This window comes from Anopheles marshallii, chromosome 2 (assembly GCF_943734725.1).
Source record: "Anopheles marshallii chromosome 2, idAnoMarsDA_429_01, whole genome shotgun sequence".
Lineage (NCBI taxonomy): Eukaryota > Metazoa > Arthropoda > Insecta > Diptera > Culicidae > Anopheles > Anopheles marshallii.
This window is the reverse complement of record NC_071326.1, coordinates 68,854,639-68,875,139: the sequence shown is the minus strand read 5'-3', so window position 1 is coordinate 68,875,139 and position 20,501 is coordinate 68,854,639. Positions and strand designations below refer to the sequence as shown.

At 42.5% G+C, this 20,501-nt stretch overlaps 1 protein-coding gene across 2 annotated transcripts in view; it reads right to left on the bottom strand.

Annotated features, from left to right (window-relative positions):
• The window catches only part of LOC128708092 (heterogeneous nuclear ribonucleoprotein L), a 168,661-nt gene that overhangs the window by 73,146 nt on the left and 75,014 nt on the right, over positions 1-20,501 (bottom strand). The window lies entirely within an intron of this gene.

The window sequence follows — 20,501 nt, the reverse complement described above, 5'->3', positions numbered from 1 at the left end:
TTCCCCACCGTGATAGAAATACACTGCAAAGCAGATGCATTTGCGGATTTATTGGGGCATATTGCAATAACGCACAGAAGACGGATCGCACTCACCGTACAGCACACATTCGCTCCGTTGTTGGAGAAACAACCTTAATGGAGGCAAAATTTTCCATCATAAAACGATTATTTCCCTAGCCGCATGTCGGGCTAATATCGCGCACACACGTGCAAATGAAACGTTTTACGACAAAGATCCAATACGGAAAAGCTCGTGTGTTCATTCATTCTCGCACAGAAAACTTGCTATCTCTCTCTATCTCTATCTCTCGCTCTCGTTAGCAGCGAGCTCGATCAAGCTAATTTGTTTCTCACAAATTGTCCTGCGCGTAATTATTTTAAATCGCCTCCATATCTCCGACAAACTCGAGCAAAATGTGTCCAACCGCGCGTACCGGTCAGCTTCGAGATCGTAAGCAATTCGGTTACGCAATAAGCCTTCGGGGCGCGGTGGATTATTGTGAAAGCGTACATTTCCCATGCTTAGGAAAATGGCCGAACCGTGGAAGCATTGGCAATCGGCAACGCATTTGCTGTCTGTAGCGTTCGATGTTACTGACCGGACGATAAAACGCATCGGTGCTTTTAATGACCTCACCTGCATCGCATGCTGTTTGGAAGGTAGAGCCGGTGGTACACTATTACTGATGTGCTCTCGAGCATCGTTTAGTGAAGTAATATTGTGTACGGGAGATAATTCGAGAAAGATTACTGTTGCATTCAAAGAGCACCGATAGGCTATCGAATGGGCAAAAAAGGTAATTGGATCGAAAGGCACTGTGAAACGTTTGGCCTCGTGTTTGAATGTATCAACGTTGAACAATATCGAAAGTAATTGGGTTTCTATATGAAACTTTAGTTATGGAAATATGCAGATATTTGGAGTCTACGATGACTTAAACCGGGGGATTTTTTTATCATCGTTTGGATATTGGAATGTGCAACTTTTCGCAATTTCCAGTGACAAATTTCGTTTTTGAACGATGTTTAGATTAAAAAATTGTTTGTGCCAGATCTTGTCATGTGTTCACTAGTTCTTGTGGCACTACAACAAAACTCGCATCGCATGTATTCGTTCATCGTGTACTAAATTTTCGAATAAAACTCATGTTTTTAGTACAATTTAAGTGCAGAAATATTTAGCCAAGTCGCATAAACTTAGACTTATGACATTTTTAACATTTTATGTTGCAAAGAAACAACTATCTATAGATTTTCATGGTTTTTAAAAAAATTGACAATCACAGCAAAATTAAAGATTCTTACAGTAACATATTGCTCAATAACGATTGTTTGACAGGAGCCGGATTTGAATTTTTTACCTTTGTCCAACTTAAGCCATCATAGACCCCTTTGACAGTGAAATTTAGAAAAATTTATACACTATCAATTCTTCACTTTTGAAACCATGAAACAAAAGTAACACAGGGCCGACAAAAAGTTTGCAGCATCTGATAGATTGTAAATTGATCTATAACATTAGTGGCGTACAAGTGGATGACATCCGGAACGAAAATGAGCTAATGACGCGAGAAAAGGGACAACCTTTTTTTGTAAAAAATAACGCTTCATTGACCTTAGGCAAGCAAGATAAATCATCGCTGTACAGTCGGCCGAAAAACTTGTCCCAAAATCCTATAATTCCAAATCATCACCTTCTTCACTCCGAGCACCCGAAACCAACAAAAAAAAAACCGGAACGCAATGACGCAATGTGATGATTATCCAATGGCAACCGGATCCACTTCATTGCACATCCGTGTAGCAACACAATTTTCACTTCTCTCGATGATTTTTTTGGTCTCTTTCACCGTACCAGCGACAAACAAAAGCAAGGGCCCATTGAAAAACAGGCCCGCTAATGCAGAAATGGGTAAAACTGAGCCCCCGGAAAATTTGATCATCTTTCAGCAAATTTTTCCCCGCGTCATCATCAGCGGACGAACGGGGAACGATGGAGTTTCGTTCGACGCCTAGACCTCGCTACGCGAGATGCAGAGCGCAGAAGAGAACACTTTGCAAGGGAGTTGTGTGCACACCCCTCCGCATGCTGTGTTCGGATTCCGGCAGGCCGGAACCGCAGCGGCAACTCGGTTACATGATCGAAAGTGATCTAATTAGGAGCGAACGTCGAAACATTCCGTGTTCCTCTCTGTTCGTCACCGGATTTTAGAGGAGCTTCTTTTTTTTCGGGGGGTTTATTTTTTTCCGTGACGATTTTCCACACCGCCCTCCCTTCCTTTCTCTCATTTTCATCTTCCTCGAACACATATTTTCCGTCTTCGACGTGACAGACATTGTGCTTGACGCTCGTTGAATGCCATTCTTCTTTACTAGCCTTGGTTGCGTAGAGGTTCCGCTCGTGACAACTCATTTTCCACTAGCTAGCTAGAAAGAAGAAGATGATTTTTCCACATCATCATGCGTGTGTGTGTTTGTGGTTTACTCGTCCGTTAAAATCGTATGTTTGTTTTTCTTTACTTAGCTGCGCTATCTTTCAAGCTCAAACTTCCTATTGGCTCTCCTTTTTCCTGCCAAATTTCCCCGGGGTCGACGTCTTAGTTTTCCTTCACAGCCGTGAATGATTGATGAGCGAACACATGTTTCGCGTGTTGCGCGTGACGCGCAAACGGACCCACAGACAGACAACGGGTTTGTACTTTTTTTTTCTCTCTTTCTCTCTCTCTTCTTTATCCACACTTCTTTTATCCAACCTCACTCCGGGGGCACTAGCAATCGGTTGGAGATTAGAATGTACGCTACCGGCTGAAGGTTTTCCTCACTGGCTTTTGCTTTCATGCGCCTAAAACCCATTTAATCCTCGTTTTCACTCGTCTTCTCGCATTTTTCTTCGAAACATTTCGTACCTTTTTCTTTAGCTTCGTATACCGAAATCGACAACATCGGAAAACATATTTTAAACTGGTCTAAGTCGGTAAAATTCTTGCATGCCGTTACAACTTTCCCTTCCATTTCCAACCAATCCCAAGCAAACAAGCAAACACAAATGTGATCAGATTCAAAACATGGTAAACATCAATCGAACACCACTTTTTTCCTGTTTCCCATAGCGTTTTGCTTGGGCGTTCGTATCCTAAATGGTGCCCGATTTTTCAACATTTCATTTCCATCAAAATAACGCAACGAGAAAAACCTTGTTTTTCACCCTAAACAAACACCAAATTTTCAAGCGGCCTAATGGCACACGCTAGTTAACATGCGTCGCCCATGTAATCAAGTCGATTGGTTCACTTCTTTAAGCTACTTCACCGGTCTGCGCTCCTATAAACAAAACGCACCGTGCCGCAATGATGAATCGGCTGACATGTTGGGATGCAGAGAGATTAACGGAACATTTGTATAGATTTTGTAAAACAACCATCTATTCTGCCGCAGTGGAGCTTGGCGATGAGGAAAATCTGCATAATTTGATGGAAACAATAAGCAATTGGTAATGATGTGTATTCAGCTTATGATAAACAATCTCACAAGCGACATGAGCTATAAATGCGTCATTAAAGGGGTTTAAAGAAGTCTAATGCATATCCTTCCAATATGATACAATTTATCGGAAATTCCAAAAAAAGGTTAAATGGTTCATTTCAAACACATATATTAAACATGTATTAAAGTTTGTACTAAGAAGTGTACTAAAATATTTCAAAATTCTGTTCAAATGTTGTTTCTAATTATCACAAATTTACATATTTGTATGGAGTACATGATTCCATAAGAGTCATAAGAGTTCCATAAGAGAGATAACCAAAGTAATAAAATTGTTTTAGTATTCAAAAATCGAAAAACCCATCTGGGTAATATCCTATAGCCTTGAATAGCACTGTACTTTGTAAAGGAGCCTGCAATACCCTAATTTAAAATGTAAAAAAGAGGATTTTATTTAAATAAACTAAGTTCCAAATGTTTACCAAATTCAAAATAAACCAAAACAAACTCCATTTATGCTACAAATTATGCCATAAAAATATCAAATTTGTTACATCCGTCACATTTCTTCACTACTTTCACCATTTTGCTCCCCCAGGTCCTTCGATTATCATATTCTTCGTCCACCAGCGCTTTTCTCCAGTCCATTTGGCAACCTTCGGGACCGCACCAGAAACAGCTCGTTGACATATTTATGCGGTTATGTGATTTTTACGATATCATTTCCCGCTGCTCCATGACGACGGGCGCTCACACACGCGTATTTGTTTTCCGTCAAATTTTACTCCACAGCAAACACACGACCGGCTCTCGTTCAGTTTGCACGATCGACGAAACATCTGTTGGATTTTAATTTCTGTTTGAGCGACGCTGTTCCATTTCGCCTCTCTGCTACTCGATGTCGGTCTGCGGTGCCGCAGCTAAATAAAGCTGTGTTAGTAATCATCTAGCCGCTAGTGGAAAAGATGAAGACGAAAAGTCGGCCATAGCAGCTGACCACCGGGCGAAGATGTGTACGTGTTTAACGCAATTCGTGAACGGCAGGTTGGGTGATTTGTGTTTTCATTCATGGATTTATGATTCGTCATGTTTGACACGTGCCCCATGTCTACCATCTGTCCCTCTTGTATATTCTCTCGCTGCCGCTGCTTTCTTCAATGTCAACTCCTAACACCGGTTTCGCCCTCCGCGTGGTGGGCACGATTTCTGTTTGTTGAACAAGATGGTTTTGTGGTAAGCAAATAGTGAAAACATTTATTCATACATCCAGTTACCAGCACCGAAAAACCACAGCCCCCCGGAGGGGGCGTTTGGGAGAATGAAACATTTTCTTTCACAACATACACCACCACCTACACCTGATGTACGGGTGGTTCTCGGTAGGGCAATAAACTTATGGCATGTGAGAGACATCGTTAAAAAAAATGCTGGGGCAAAAGAATTCCAATAGGAAGTTATAGGCAACCGCAAACACATCGTGCGGTGGTAAAAATTACTGTTCCAACGCATCAATACCGAAAGAGCTTTTGTTTTACAGCACAGATTAGGCAAGAGTTTATGTCTGCTCCTTTTCATCACATCTCGCAACCAGTGGATTGGATTTGTTTATCTGTTAACAATAATAAACTAAATAAATAATTACGCTACAATTTCTATAGTTCCTGAGCAACTTCATAATGAAACACTTTAAAGTTGTCATAAATCGACTGCTTTAAATTTATCGGGTTTAAAATATATCATACTTCTAACAGTGGCCAACAATTCGTCAATATTGAATTGGTCGATGAATAAACATCATTCATCATAGAAGTTACCGATGGTTGACCTTCCTTGAATGATATTTTTTACTGCTTCTAAACCCATTCACGACCAGCATCCCAATATCCTTCCACAAATGTGAACAATGCAATCGAATCATGGCACAAACCGTCAGTCAAACAAAGAAAGTATGTTTTGCTTCCCGATCGGAAAAGTTCACTCGCGGTCCAAGAGAACAAAGAAAGCGCCCCGAAGTGCACACAAGGGTCCCGGAAAAATCAATTGTGCTTCCGCAACATAAACAGGCAGCGGGTGCCATAAAATTTAAACAATAAAATTGCCATAAATTCGTCATCATTGGTTCGCTTTCCGAGCGCAGGAACAAACATCATTCTAACGTTTGCAAAACATTTATGATCGTTTGCCAGAAACTTCAACAATTGGACCAGGGGAAGGGGGATCGGGGAGGTGGATATCTCGTATGAGAATGTGGGATGAATTTTTATTATAAACAGAAGAACATTTCTTGCCCTTTACAACTCTCTATTTTGCTGTTTCCCTGTAGCTATCCAGTTAAATGCTGCATCCGAACGCAAATAGAAGCGAAAACCCTCATAAAGCGACCGTTTTCGCATTAGCTCTAGTGAAATATAATGCGCTTGTCGTTGCACTGACATTCACTCACACATTTGCTCGCACCGTTGCGTCAGCATAATCTGAACCGTTTCGCACAACGGACACAGGCTGGGCATTATGAAAAACGTCATCATTACATACCACCTACCGGAGGCCTTTAAGCTTTTCTTTTGTTGGCAGGAAAATTGTGCCTTTTCACCTGTTACGCCGGTGAACGGGAGGAAAGCGGCAGCACAATGATAACTGCAATTCATTGTCAAGCAATGGTTAAAAATTGTTCAACCCATGAAAGAGGCTGTTTGCAACGCAAGGGGCAAAGGAAAATTAATGCCACCGGTTACGGAACAGAATGACGCAGGTACAAGAAAATGGCTTCGCAATGGCACGACTGGGTGGTGCGCTGGAGGATCAAGGTTCAAGAAATCCTTGGAAGCTGATATTGTGAAGCCTTGAAGCCTACTCAATGCGTGGGAGAGAGAAATGAGAATAAAACGGTAGCTTAGTGTTTAATAACATAAATAAACATGGAATAAATAATTTCATTATTATAATAGCCCATAATGTATTAAAGCTACAACTCACGTAATGTCCGGGAAATTCTCAAAACCTTCTCTACCGGTATAAATTCAGCTAATGTTGATCTAACTCGCAACCCAGGCAATGTTGATATTTCACCCACAGTCATGTCGAAAACGGGCCACTACACGCAAAGCATCAACTGTCGCGCGGTCACCAAAGTAGCCGGAACTGGAAATTGCACACAACCTGCTTGCTGACGATGCATTCTCTGTCGCTTCCTTCGCCATTTTGCATGCGCAGTGTCATACGACTGTGCAAACAAATGGCTAACCCACCGTAGGTTCACCCCAACCACCTGAGCCACGCCATCTTTCGCACACACACACACTCAGAGCAAGGAAGCACGAGGACAAACGATGCCGCCTATCGCCCGGAGGGTTGCATTCATAATTCGGAATGTTTACTTATGCAAAGCAAGCGTGCAATATTCATGCACCGATGCACATTGCAATGCATCACCTCGCCAGGTTTCAACTCCTGCTGCCCTCTGTAGCAACCGTCCCACAGTTGGCGACAATTCGCCCGAAATTTCGATGAAACCCATCCCTGCCACTCAATGGACCGTCCCATATATGCCGACGTCTAACCAATTTCAACAATGCAACGAAATGAATGTGCCACCGCAACGAAAAGGGGTGGAAAACTCAATCGCAAAACCTTCTGCTGCCTTTTTTATTTCATTCTTTTCGACGACAAAACCTCAAGTGCACTTTATCTGTCCACTTCTTGATCGACGTATTTGTCCAGTCATAATCGACTGGAAAGTGCAACGGTACATAGTCACATCGGCCTTTTCACCGGTTCCGGTTTCGAAAAACGAATAAAGCCAATTAAATTTAGTGCGAAGTTCGACTCCAAACACCTACCGACGGTCACCGAGTGGAGGCACTTTTCGTCAAACCCGGATGGACGCGTGACGTGACATGCTAACAAAATTTCCCACTGATCTCGGTTCCGTCGAGCTGTGAGCGGATGTTTTCCAATACCGAACGACCGGATCTAGGGGTTTAGGGTTATTATGCGAATTAGGCAAACGATGTGCACCGGCAAGCTACGTCAGTTCATGCGGTAAGGTGTGCAGCAATCTTAACGCCTGAAGCGAGTGCACTCTCTGATTGGAATGTGCGGCGTCATTCGGTACGCTGAATGACAGCAGCTAGACGCAGATGCAGATGTACACACTCCGACGGATAAGTGCATCATCATTAGCCTGCAGGATTAGAAATGCTGGAAAAAAGGCATGTGCCTGATCTGGCTACCTTTCGAACCGTGATAAAGCACATGAAATTGCTTAACATTGGAATGATTTCTTTTTATTTGCAATCAATTCGTAGATATACGGACAACGTTTTCAAACGTCTGATGCAAAATAAGCCGTTTGATTTTTATTTCTTGCAAATCATTTCCGTTTTTAGACAGGCGTGAGAGTTTTCAGTAACTTCCAGCTTTTGTAATGTCCTAACAAGAAAACATTTCTATTCCTCTGTAAAAAAAGCTATGTCTCTTCAATAACCGAAGAATACGAAGCATTGATAACGTTTTATTTAATAGAAATTTTTTATTTTATATCAATTTATCATTTGCGCAGAAAATTTCATAGATAAGATGATCTAATCAAATTACATTTCACAACATCAGTTGGTCTAATTTTTGATACATAAAATTTTATTTTGAAAACACTAGCTCAATGGACATGATTACAAAATGTCTAAATTATTGTTTGAATAAATAAAAACATTGTTTGGTAATGTAACAGTATAATAATTATTATTTTTTTATTATTATTAAGCATCCTTTAATATTTTTACAAACACATACCTTTTTCTGATCTTTTTCATATTCGAGATTAAAAGGTCTCATGCGTGTACATAATTCTTAAATGGCAAACGTCTGATTTTTTTTATCAGACGTTTGGGTATCGTAATAGGGAATATATTATCAATGTTGTCTCTCAAATTTTCAATTGCGACAATAAAGTGAAATGTATGAAATGTATTTGAATGTATTTGAATGTATTTGAATGAATCAGACAAAGCTTTCCACTATGCTTCCTCTAGCATTACGACAGTAATTTGAATCACTTAGTAGCTTCATTAAATATGTTGAACAATAATATTATTCCATATCATTGGATGTTATCTTGACAATATCCCATAAACTCCGGTCACAAACCACGAAATAATTTGCGATGTTTTTTCAACATCCTTTCACTATGCCCTGGAGCTACTTCTGCAATTGCTCCTGAAAAGCAATAAACGCTACAGACGCAGTAGTAAAGCAACAAATTACAGACATTGCGACAGTTCGCTCCAAGTGAAAAGCGTCACACTTTCATCCCCATCAAGGACGCTATTGTTGAGATAAAACATTCCTGCAGGTCCTGCTCCCGTTTGGAGATACTTCGACGGAATAGTCGGCACGCAGTGAACGGAGACGATAAATAAAGAATCTTCCCCGGTTTTCACACAAAATCAACCACATGTACGTGTGGATACGCGTCCATCTGTAAATCTTCACCGAATGTACAATAATTTCTTCATTTTGAAAACTAATCCCATGGTGGTAATAATTTTCTTAACTACCACATACAACTCCACCACGTCTGAGTTCGGTTAACGTTTACAGCTGGAACGGTGGAATGCCGAAACCGTAAAAGGTGAAACAGTAAACAGGATCGCACTCGGAATCGGCAGACGCATTCCTGCTTGTGCTTCCACCGAAGAAGCTGCCATTGCTTATCTTGAGGAAAATTTATTGCACCATTTTCTATCCCACGCTGTCATTCCAGGATGAAATACCTTCGTGCTGCTAATGCTTAGCCAACGTCACACGCAGGGGCATACCATGGCATCAAGGACTGTGTGGTGCGATCCTGTCACGACCATCTCCAATCCTGTTTGCCTGTGGGTAGTAAGTCTGGTATCGTCAGGCGCTCCAAGAGTTTGGAAAATGAAGAAAAATTGTTCATCCTGCTCAGCTGGCTAACTGAAGTGCTCGTGTGAACGTGGACAAATATCATCCATTATAATCTACGACCAGTTAACCGGCGGAAGCGAAACCGTGCCGTGGCTGAGTCATATTTGCTGACCAGCACGGTGTGGGAAAAATCAAACAGGTTTCATTTCAATCTGCGCTCCGTTGCACTCCGAATCACCATTCACACTCAATTGCAACGTTCGTATCGCGGGTGCAAGGTCCATGGTTTTGGGTGAGATATTATAAAAATATGCAAATTGCCGCTCACCCGGAAAAGTCCTTCCGTAGCGGGAAGGCTTCTGTAACGCTCAACTTCCACCCTGGTAGAGTGGTTCGTTATTCAGCGAGACATGACTGCACTTGAACGACCGAAAAAGTGGAAGTGTTAACATTCAACTCACCACCTTAGACCGGAGCCACCTGTAGAACGGTGAAATTGCTCTCGTGAGAAAGATGTTCCAGTAGTGGACGATACGTTACGGTAGAAGACGATAGTTGCAGTTCTTATAGAATGCACCTTCAGGATTGCTACTTTATGTCGGTCTACACACTATGGGCCGTCTTTGAGGAGCATGTAGAAATTCTAAAAAATTGTATAATTTTCTATTAAATTTTCACTTCAAATAATATTGATGTTTTCCGAACCAAATCGCACAAAATTATGGGAAAACACATTCATTTTCATCCATTTCCATTGCGCATCATTTCCATGTACGAAAGAAAGTGGTTAAACATTAATCATTGTTTTGCCAGGCAATTTAAATTGCACCACACATTTCTCCCTCGAATAGATTTGTTTTCCCCTCTTAACTCTTGCTCATAAACCGCAACAAAAAAAAAAATCGTCATGCTTTCCTATCACAAACCGTGACACGATTATTTCATGTGTTTCCCACTGTGTGGCTTACGCTACTGACACGCGCTTCGAGAGAGACCGGGAAAAGATGACAGCGATGCCACGCCAACCGTGAAAGACTGCATCGCGTCGCACACTTAAACGCGATCCCGAGCCAGTGGTACTCAAGCCAGCCGGTTAGAGGAGAAAGTAAATTTATTCATTAAAACACTCCCATTTCGCAAAACCCATCCACAGCATGCGCTTTGTCGCCATTGCCATTGTGTCGTTTGCAGGTGAACCGAACCACGGAAGCACTTGCTGCAGCGCAACGCTGGCTGCATCTTGTCCTCGGTACCCGTTGAATTGATAAGCCACCCCGGGTCTCGCTGCATAGGCGCCCTACGGTGAATCTCGCCTGGCTTAGATGCATCTTGCAACGGCAACGTGGAATGATTAATTATTATTTATGTGTGAGGGGGTTTTTCATACTTGCGTCGTACTTGCGACAACGATGCAACTGTGGTACAGTTTCCAACGGCAGTGGCGTGCAATGGCGGGCGGTACTAAGAACCTAGATCGTTTGCCTGCCTGTTTCAACCTGTTCCGTTTCCTCCCAGATCGCTAAATGTGACACATTGCGGCGAATCGGCAAGCAACCGGTGGTTTTGTATCGCAAGCGCAACGTCCCATCGGCTTCATTAGTATTCGACTTCGATTAAGATTAATGTACGTGAGGTGGTGCAACAATGCATCGGACTGCATATGTATCGGAATGCAACCCGATATCGACAATCAGGAGAATTGAACGTTATTTAATCCTTATCTATCAGTTTTGCATAAACAGCACAAAAAACGGAATATTCTATCGCGTGAAAACAATTTTGCTATAAAAATACTACTTGCCATAAAAGCTACAAAAGTAATAGTAAGGTTAATTATTTCCCCTCAGGCTACGAATTTCATTTAAAAAATATATTAATATTTGCACGAATTTCCAACCCAGCACAATTCACCGAAAATAGAGCACTGCCAACACAACGACCATTATAAATTGGCAATAAATTTCATGCATTCGAGAGTAACTCATAAATGTTCCGAGCGAAGGAGAGAGTGGAAACGGATGAAATAGCGCATTCGCCGTTAGGAGTTAATTTAAATTTATGTTGGTTTTAATAGGGTCTAATAAGCTACAGAACCAAGTCCGGCTGCATAGTTGTCAAATGGAAATACACCGATGGAAATAAATGTAAAAATACGTGCTTTTCTAACTTCTAACCGATCTATTCCATCTAGTGAAATGTAAAGCTGCTGAATAATGTATGTATGTTCTGATTGTATGCTGAACACTGTTTAAATATTAGATAAGATAGGACATAAACAGAGATTCTTTTTTTTTTAATTGAAACAATGCAAAATTGATTAAAAATGTGATGTGATTATTAAAAACATATTTAATATTGCTTTTTACGCTATAACCTATTGAAGTAAACAATACGGACTGGCCGTTCCTTTCGAATAATAATAAAAGCAATCTTAAATTTACTTTGTACAACGAACTTGTTCATGCAGATTTGAATAATTTGATTGCAGTTAAAGAGTTAATTTTAAATACGAAATAAATTATGTTAATATCAGCATTGAAATTTTTGTATTGATATTATGCGGATAAAATATTTCTAAAAATTACAACTTGGTAAAAAAAATATATTCCTCTAATATTTATGCACATAAATTGTAAGTAACTAATTACGTATTTAGATAAATATTAGATTCAAATTTATATTTATTTCCACTAGTGTAAATTCATATTTTACCTGTATTGACACTAGGGACATAGCACAGTATATACCCAATCTGAAGGATACGAATTTATAAATAAAAAGTAATTGAACAAGTTATTGTGACAAATATTCAAATTATATCACGTTATACTGTTTGGTGAAAGAATTTCAAAATGCAGCCCTATGACCTAAATCATCCGAACCCTCTTGAAGACTAATGAATCGGGAATGACTTACAATGGAACGATCCTGCTCGAACCGTTTACTGAGTATTTAGTCAATCACTACTTTACTACAAGCTAATCAAATGCTTCTTAACCGTTCGGAGGTAAAGTACATACTATTATGTCGTAACAGAACCTCTCTACCCCGGGAGAAAATCACAACAAACCGAACCAAACATGAACAAATCAACCCCACCCGGTACGATCGATTATGGAAAACTCGTGCAGCTACGGCTATTCGGGGGGGGAGGGATAAGATGGAAAACAGTTTAATCACACGACGGTGGTGTGTAAAAGATATTACACCAACTTTCACTAGAAAGTAAAACACAAAGCCACCCCGTTTGCAGTATCGACGGCGAAGAATCGATCGTCTTACGATAGGATGGTTGGGTAATTGACTAATTACCGATAATCATAGTGCATTGCACCGTTCGAGGTGCTATTTAAAATGCAAAATAGATGCTTTACAGCCATTCATCATACGTACGCGGGTAGGGCCGTAGTTGCCCCCAAAGGGATGTTGAATCCAGGGCGGCTATAAATCTACCACCACTCCCCGCTAGATCATCACGGATCGTGACCATGGATTCGCATAATCACCAATCAGCTCGGGAATTGACAATTTGTACACGCAAATAAAACGGCAGCTGGATGTTATCCGTTGCGATGGAAGTAAAGGCAGCTAGCCGGTTTGGAGATCCCCATGGTTACAGCAGCAAATCGCCAGATGGACATGAAGCGTTTTGTCAAATTTCAAATCTGCACATTTGATGACACTGTGTATGTCCACTGGCAAATAAAACCATGACAATATCCAATCATCGTTAAACTGAACTTAAAACGAAACAAAGAGCCAAACTCACACCAACGGAAGTCAGGGTGGACTCTGTACACAGCACTATTGGGTTTATGGAGCTGAAGCACAATTTGTCGCTCGGCTATTGGAGGAACGCGTCACATTGCACAGCGAAATAGGTTTGTGGAAAAGTTTTGCAATTGATTTAATTTTTGGTCTGCTCTGTTCACAGCACTGGAAACTTAAGCTCAGTTTATCTCATCTACAAATAAGAAGATAAGATAGTTTAGACGAGAGAACGTCGACCTCGGGTAGTGTCATGAAAAAAGTCCATCCTGATGAAGGATGCTATTCCAAGAATGTTACAAAAAAACCCCCCGTAACCTAACTTTGGAGCATCTTCAGCATGAAAACGGTCAAGAGATTAACTTCCGGTTTTGTATCCCACTACGCCAGGGAGTATAGGTCAAAACCTTCACCCAACCAGTGACCAGTGGAAGGTTATGAGTAAAGTTTCCCACCGGCAGCAGCCGTAATTCGAACCGAGTCGGAAACTTTTTTCGTCATGAAGACACGCTACGAGGGCTAGCAAAACAGGCACGTATGCAACGACAAAAAATCTTGTGTGATTTACGACGGTACGAAGAAACAAACTACAAGAGTTGTCTCCGGCTCGGAATGGGTCAGTGTCAATGGTGCAGAAGGCAACGAGGTAGAAAAGAATCAAGTAGGACGTGTTGCCTCCTAAGGGAACATTGGATACGAGATTGAATGTGACGGCAAGAGATCAAGCAGAGCGTTAAGCGACAGCTACGCTACAATGTTGCTTGTATTTAAGGTGATGTAACTGACCACAAATCGCCCACCTCTGGTGTGGTCTTTTCAACAATGCGGCAAAATTGTCTCGCTGGGTCGATGTTACACTTTTCCTTCTAAAGATCTTACACCGCATCCGATTATAAGGCTGTACTACTTTCCAAACCACTTCTACATGCAATTGCTTATGTACAGGATCATTCAATTATCGATGGCGTCGCTTCTACTGCCACGTTAATGGCATAGTACTACAATTATCCCATTATCTGCAACCCACAGACATTAAATTACATACCATCCTACTCATACCCTTTTGGTGGAATGGTGTCGCAAGGGTTTTGAGGAAACACTCCACACTTTCCAGGACAGGCCAGAGCAACAGACACATTGATGCCACACAGATGGCCGGAACATTGCTAGACGACGGTTTTATTCATGGCAGCTTTCTCCAGTTTGCTTTTCGCCGGAAGTTCCCATTATCGATGAAATGGATGTCACTAATGTCTAGCACAATCGATTCGAATCGGATAGTCGAGAGGATTTTCGCAAATTACGTCCCAAGCCTTGAGGGTCTTTGCAATTGGATTGGCGTTTGGTCCTTCTTTTTGGAAATTTTTAAATGGGTTCTACAAAACGAACTCTTTTGCGTAGCAAAAACACGACGAAAGGACCGATTGCTTCAAACAAGAGTGATACGCTCAGTTGTTATACATGCTGCTCGGGCTGTCACCCTGTTATCGTAACAGTTCCATAATGTAACTGCTCAGGAAAGAAAATCTTAAACATTTTGTGTCTTTTATTATCGAATGACCTCTCTAATGCTAAACATGTGATGATATCTGAGTGAATTCTTACCCATGTTGAGACCTAACCTCAACCTTGCAACAAACATGCGATTATGTCTAAGACTTCCAACGAAAATAAACAAATCCGACGGTGCTCATCCACAAGTTACGGCTTTATGGCATCAAATCTGCTGCGTTAACACCCATCACTAGCAGACGCAGACAGAGTCCCGTTGACTTCACAGCGGCAAACACCTTCTACTACAACGACATCAGTCCCCACCACCACCCGAATTCTCGCACCGACGCTAAACAACATATTTATTGCTCTTTGATCTTGATCGTGCTGCTCCGGAAGCGTGTTTGCGGAAAACGGTTTCCGTTACAAATAGCCTATCGCCTCTTTGCTCTCTCTCTCCAAGGAAACAATCGTCTACTCTTCCTGGCCATTGATCCAGTATTCCGCCCATTGGGAAATTCGCACCGAACGCATCCACACGTTCAACCCGGGCGCGCGGTACGTAGCCGGTGTGTCAAGCTCACCAGACGCGTTAACGTAAAGTTTGTGGAACGCTTATCATCACCCACACATCGTGCACACACACACAACACACAAAGGATTTTATTTTTACGCTAAACCACCTTCAATTCGGCCGATTTTCCCAAACCCAACAGCAATAATTTCGCGAATCTTTTATTTTCCTTTCGCCTCCACCCTCGTCGACTTTCTTTCCATCCACACTGTGTGTCCTCCGAAACATAAAATCACAAGCAGCGAGCAGCACCGGATGCTTCATCCCGACCCACAAAGGGAGGCTCATAAAATCCCATAGATACCACGCCACACCAGGCAGCACCGTTGCAGTGAAAGCCGCCAGCAAAGTTCCACCCGGTAAAAAACAAAAAGCCAACAACGCGGAGAGCGAATCCATAAAAAATATTGTCCCTTTTTTCCTGCGGCACGAATTCGGGCCAGGTTTTCGGGTTAATATTTTATCACAACGCACCGAGTGGCGCGGGATATCAGCGTGGATAATGTTTCGGGACATAAAAAAAAAACGGGAAAAGAAAGCCTTCCACAGCGTATCATCACATGGCCACGTTTCCTTTCATCTTCCAGTTCGTTACCTTTTCCAACACGTTTAAACACGGCAACGACGCTCACACATCCCCCCCGTCTGTTCGACGCGTTTTAGGCTTTCGTCTGGTGGGGTGATGAGCTTACGGGCGAAAAAAAAAAATCAAAAATATTAAAATCATTGCATCGGGCACAAGCGCCCAGGATCATCGCGGGGTGGGATGATCACGCCGGGACGGCACGTCTCCTAAGTAATTAAAACCCGTGTACGGTTTGGCAGGATGAAACGATTTCGGTTTTGGGCACATAGCGCGCGAGTCCATTACAGTATCGGCGAAGAAGCCCCGGTCGACACATTGGGATAATCGAAAACGGACCGAATCAATTTCGCTTCCCAGCGATGTGCGGATTAGCGATGTCCCAGTACCACGAGGAGTTTCATTTATCTCCAAAGTGATACCTTCGGCATCACGTACCGGGTCGATCGGTCCACCCTTTCCGGGTTGGTGGGCAGATAATCACGATATCACGATGGCATACGTAATGACAGCATCCGGATCTCGTACGTTATACGATTGGACCGATTTCATTCGATTGGAATGAATCTACGAAGATAAGGACACTCATCAAACGGGATGGAATGCCGGGGACAAACCCGTTCAACTGTGCATTGCAGCAGGGGAGCATTTCTGGTCAGTTTCATTAATTTTGTTTCTATCGTGGTCACATCAGCAAACAGTTGCACGGCTTACAAATTTATTATGAGCTTCAGTGCTTGAATTGCTGTAAGATCGTTTGAATCGAAATTAAAATTCAGCGTCAGTACTTTTGAAATATTGTTTGCTTACATAAAGGTGAATGTATTAAACTCGTACACACATAACAAAAATTGCTCCTCTTAATAGGTCGTCAAGTCATGTATAAAAATCTTAGAAGAATATAACGATTATTGTATAATGATCTACTTTAACTAACAGATTCCACATATACTCATGTCAAATGGCTCACCAACGAAGGTAACTCAATACAGGTGAATATCATTCCAACACCAGATCTAGGGTAAGACCAGCAAGCTAGAATTACTCTATTACTATTGAAAGAATTCTGGGACAAAACCATACAAAATGCCTGTCTGTCTTGTGGTATATGTTGCCCAAAGACACTGAACTCATTAATAATTCCTGTCGGGCTATTATCACCGAAATCTCCCATTAAGTTTGCCTGAGCGGATTAGCGACGCATTACAACTATGCCTCCACAGTACATTACAAAAAGTATACATACGGGTGTGTAATCTCGTCGACAGGATTACCAGATTAAATCAACCGATGCAGAAACATCCATTTCTGCAACCCTTAGTGGCAGAAGTGATGGATTGCTACAACTTGGCAGTAAGTTCAAGACGCCTTACTAATTAATTATTAACCAACTCTAATAAATTTTCAGGTGCGAGTTACTGAGTACCCAGGTATGCTGTGAGATTAGGGCACTGGTAGAATTTTTATAGCAACGGAACTATTCAAACACCTGCTCGTGACGTGATTCAAAGTACCATCGCCATCTCGGGTTATCAGTACAGGCAGCAGGGTGCCTTTCCCACGCAGGTAAGAGGCATGTGTCATAACTCATGTCGAACATCATGCGACCAACCGAATATCGACTACTCCACTCCATTACTGTCACCGCCCGGTAGGTGACATTGCGCTGGAGCCGTAATGGAATGGAACAGAAGCAATATTCCCATTCAGCAGCGCAAACGTCGAACTCGTTGGAACTGCAAACTCACAGCCACACATTAGAAGAAGTAGTTCATTTTTCCCACCTGATACAATGCGCCGATTGGAACCTGAGTACATCGGTACAAGCAGATCACACGTACGATACCGTGGCCCTGTATTCTCGTGTTTCCTCAACGTCCGATCGGATCTCCTCCGGGTACGACGACATCATTGTGAAACGAGAGAAGATTGATGTACACTCGCCGAGTCGCTACCCAGGCGACCAAAAGCATACCACCACCAAGCCACGTACACAATCGAACATCATTCATTGCGAGATATATGTTGGGCTACACGCAGCCCATATCAGTAGCGCTGTACCAGCCAGATTCACAAGATAACTAATGATAACCGCCCGTGTCTAGGCTTACCATCCAACCGGAGGGAAACCACATTGTAGCACATAAACGACAGGGCAGGAGTGCGCGAGATAAAGAAAACGTACAAGTAATTCAATACACCATCATCTCCGCATTGCCAAAGTAGATGCAACGAGCCAAATGGCGCAGTAATGGGCGTCGTGATTCGGTTCGATATGCACCATTTTGTGTTGCCATAATGGACGACGTCTCTAAACGCTTCTGAAATGCCATCAACGCTTCGCTGTGCGGTGCTCGAACCTCGTCAATCCATTTGTCATCCCGATGGTCTTGCCGAGCATCAATTATCGTACGTCCACACGAAATGGATGCACTCCCATCTTCGGGCGTGGAAAAACATGTCCCGAAATGTGGTGGAAATTTAACTCGGGACACCGCGAGCTGGGAAGATGATGGGGAGTTTGGATGAAGAATACATAGGAGTAAATTTAAATCGACATCACATACCACCTAGAATAATTTGATCATGCATCAGATCGTGGTAAGCGGTACCCGCCGGAACATGCCGCAATTAATTACAGCGTAGTGCATCTCGACCGCCACCAGAATGACCACACCCCGTCTCCCTCGGAGGGGGGGGAGGGAAAGGGTTGTGCTCATCAATCTCGAAGAACACTCCACCCGTGCATCAGCATCATCGCACATTGACGATCGCGAACGGACATACGTTTCATTTCTTTGGCAACGGTGTGACACTGGGGGGTAGAATATTAATGAGCAGCCAGGGCCCGCGAATAGGGTGGGCTGCCTGGCGCGAAGTATGCAGGAGGCCGGCAGTACAAAAATGACATTTTAGTCCATTGCAAAAAATCTTCTTAACTCGAGCCGCTAGAATGATTCATGTCTGAGACCCGTCGCTGACTAAAGCACCACAGGTGGCCACAATCGTCAATGCACCGAGGCAACGTTTCAAGTTGACCGCGCACGTGTTGTCTTGCTAGGTTAATGGTTCTTGACGTGAAGCTGGCTGCAATTGTTCTGAATTAACTTGCATTAGTCAGTCCTTGCAATTTGGTCGTCGTTCATTTACTATAATTAACTTAAAATCCATACAACGTTCCATTTATAGCATCTACTTTATGTGATGTTAATTATCCTTTTCTTAACTAAGGTTTTACCAAATCCAAGTAAAATGTAAAATAAAAATTCTATTTCAACAAATTTCATGAGAGTAAAAGATGTTGAGATTATAGGACAACACACCCGAGTTCACAAGATCTCGATAGCAACTTCATATTTCAATCAACTTCAGTTTCTTTTGATCATCTTCGTTAGTAGTAAGGCAATATCATAACCCTACTACCTTCGTAATAATACTTCCCACAGTTAATAGCTCATCTTCGTCCAGACCAGTAAGCGCATCGATCATCCTGAGCACCCTGTTCCATTCTCCATCTCGCGACTAATTATCCTCCACTCGGCTAACACGTGGTGCATTGTAGGTCACCTCACCGAGACCAAGATTAATGCGTTCGCTGAGCGATATCTACCCTCCGAGCCCTTCTGTCACCAACATCTGGCGCACATCCGCCCAACGATGACATCCCTATTACGATCAGAACACTCGTACATTGAAAAACCCTGCAATTATGGGAAAACTGGCGACATCCGGAACGGCACGGAGCGACTTCTACTGCGTTTCGCTACCATTCGCTAACACATTCCGCAAACACCGTCTGGATATAAAAAGGGTCACAACTTCCTCCGGCGAGGTGAAACAGAAGGTGTAGCAAACAACAAAACAAAAAATGTAACTAGTCAAAGGGTTCGTCGAAAGGCACTGTTTAAATGAGGCCAATTAAAATGGGTCAGCCGGTGAGGTGCGCGGCAAAAAAAAAATAATACTTCCAAAGGGGTTTTCCCTTTTGACGGCAACCATTTATCGGTGAGTTTAATGGAATGCATTATTAATATTGGCCGGGATGGATGGCTTTCTGCGTTTCCCCCGCTTCCTGACGGAAACCTTCGGGTTCCATCCTGTGCCCGGAACCTATTACACTCTGATCCCGTTGTTTAACTTGTAGGCAATGTTGAGTGCGCACGAAAGGGAGGCTTTTCAGCAGTATAAAGAACAGTACAGCATTCAGCAGGAAAAGTCCTACCATGCCAGCGTTATGTGCTGTCCTAGAAATTATGTCATCCTTGTTCGGGGCTCTTTATGACGCGGCCCCGAGGTACATGATCCCCTGATCAAACAATCTGCCTCGGGGCAACGTTATTTAAACTCAGCTGATTAAACGCCATTCGGGAAGGGTTAAAATTCCAATATTAAGTTTTTCCACTTTTTTGTAAAAAAAAACCCTTTTTGCCCGTCAGCAGCGAAATTTCCCACAGAAAACCCTTTTCCTCGATTGATAACTGTCGCTGTGGAACCGGTGTTGGCGGTTTCGAACCGCACTGTGCAACCTTCCCTCGGTTAAGAGAAAATTCAAAGGGTCAGGAAAATATGTGACCCAGAGTATAAAGAGTTGCCATTTTGCTCCGGGAACAGCAGGGTCAAGACGAAATTGATACATAGACTTTCTTTTTGCTTTGCACCGGGGACATGATTGAAAGGACAGTGGGTTGATTTGATATGAAAGCATGAA